At 39.7% G+C, this 2,471-nt stretch overlaps 1 protein-coding gene across 4 annotated transcripts in view; it reads left to right on the forward strand.

Annotated features, from left to right (window-relative positions):
- Nucleotides 1-2,471, forward strand: part of ano3 (anoctamin 3) — a 32,455-nt gene that overhangs the window by 13,083 nt on the left and 16,901 nt on the right. The gene's annotated exons all lie outside the window — the stretch shown is intronic.

Raw genomic sequence — 2,471 nt, forward strand, 5'->3', positions numbered from 1 at the left:
ACAACAGAAAAAATTTAGGCCCCCCCCCCCCCACCACCACCACCACATTGAGGCGACCATCCAGTCCCTGGGCCTGTTGATCTGTTTCTTTTTTAACAGCCACAGACACCCACACCAAGTGACAAAACACACACACAGGATTAACTTTCTCCAGTTTTAACCAGAACACAGCAAGATTAGACAGAGGATTTTATGTAAGATGAAGCCTTTATATATTTATGCAGCCTTGACACAATGCACCGTATTCTGCACAACTGCTCTGACACTGGGACATTCCGAGATTCTGCCTGAATGAGAAGAGGAAGCCAAAGCTTTGGAACAGTGCAGTGATTATCAGATAACCATTATTATATCCTTTGTATCTACAAAGGCTGAGAAATTTGCTCAGTTATTTATTTATTTCTGTCTGCTTTTGCTTTGAAATTTCTATGGAAGTGCTTTCACACAGCGCCAACCCAGTCCAATTTGAGGGTCTATTTTAAACTTTGAGATTCTATTGGGACCTCCGAGCCTCACTCCACCAGGCCTGTTAGCTGATGCTGCTCTGATGACGATGATCTCAAACATGTTGAGCCCTGCTGATGTTGGTGGGGATTATCTATACCATCTACAGTAGAGTCCAGTAAATGTACATTTTTAATGATATGTAAGAAACTACTATGTAGTAGCCATTTTGTGTGTATCGATCAGCATAATGGAGAGAAAGTGGTCCTCTAACCGGGCAGTTATACTAAATAAGAATGCATCTACTCTTTAGACTAATCCACAGGGAATGAAATTATGGCACTTTAGTCTTCTGGCCTCTTAATGGAAGCTCGCAATTACTACAGTCCACTTATAAAACATGTTGTTGCTGTGTTCTTCTTGTTCTCTGAATCATAAAATCTCTGGTTTTTGAATGTCATATTGGCACATTATGAGTCATTACAGAACAATAGCTTAAAAAGCTGTAGCTTGGTATTGAGTTGAGATACTGGATTTAATTAATTGACTGAAATATGAAAGGCAGCCATGAGGAACTGAACGTGTACAGAAATAATCAAAGCACTGGGAAATCAGTCTTTATCAGTCTGAAGACAATATTCATTTAGGTTCATTTAAAGTTTGCTTGTCATGTTTTGTGCCAAGTCATCAGTCTTTTGTATTTGAAAGAGAAATGTCAAACCATCTCTCGAGGAGAGTGAAATCTAGCTTCAAGCTGAGTTTTGCTTTAGTGCTGCAGCTTTCACTTTCTCAATTATTCATTGTATGGCTTTTATCTATAGTTCACAACTGTCATTCATTACATATCTGTGGGGCTGCACAGGAAACAAACAGCATGCTCGGTAGGTTCCCCTGGGCCGACAAGCTCACATATTTAGCTGGCTTTATTCCCACCCAACAGCCCTGGGAAATCCCATTGAGATTGGTGTCATGAGTGCAGCTTATTGTGCAGCTGGCAGCATGTGGACGCAGAGTGAAACATCAGTGCAGCTGTACATTTCAGGAAGGTCACTGAGGAAATTCCTCACTGCAGGTGAACACACTGTATGTCATGAGCTGCAGCTGCGACAGTCGAGCACAGTGCGCTGCTTTCATTACCCGGCCGTCATTATTACTATTAATCTCTGAGCTTCTCTTTACAATTCATCAATCTTGTCAGCTCCACTGCTCACTGGATATTTCATTGCTGAAGTAACCTTGAAAATAACCTGTATCACTATTCATAGAATAATTACATGCTAATGAAAAAGTATGTAACAGCATGAATGAATGTTTGTGGGACAGTGTCACGCTGCTTGTCTTCAGGTATTGAGCTGTATTATATGGAGCGGCAGTGCTGGTAGATTTAATGCACTGTTCTATGAAGGACGGACATTTCCGCCATCACTGTAGCACATACAGTAAAAGGATGGACCAGCTGATGACTGATTTTCTTACATTTCACTTTTCTTTCTCCCTGATTTTGTTTCTTTTTGTCATGGCACATTTGTGCAGAGCAGTGACTTTTGTTTGTTATATTTTATAAGATATGATGCAGAAATGCTGACGGAAATTAGTCGACTAATATTAATGAAAATTAACATAATTAAAAGGAATAATGTCATGTTTACATGCTTTACTACTTTAGCATCTACATCAAGTCAAATGTGGAAATTAATTAAATTGTTAAAAGTTGTAGCTACGCTGTCAGTACCTTAATTGCGATGCTGTTTGGCTGCTGTAACTCACATCCTATCCTCCTCCTAATGTACCAAGATTTTAGTGTTGTTCAGTATTACTTCACTAAGATATGTCATCTATGTGATGTGAAAATGAGGTCTCCCACCAGAATCTTAAGTGCTGCTGCTTTGTTTTTGTACCCCACACACTGACAGGTGCCATTGTACCGAGATGATCAATGTTATTCACTTCACCTGTCAGTGGTTATGATGTTCTTTCTGATTGATGTAAATACTCTATATGTAAATTGGAGTGACTCAACATCCTCT

Source organism: Monopterus albus, unplaced genomic scaffold, assembly GCF_001952655.1.
Source record: "Monopterus albus unplaced genomic scaffold, M_albus_1.0 scaffold7.1, whole genome shotgun sequence".
Classification (NCBI taxonomy): domain Eukaryota; kingdom Metazoa; phylum Chordata; class Actinopteri; order Synbranchiformes; family Synbranchidae; genus Monopterus; species Monopterus albus.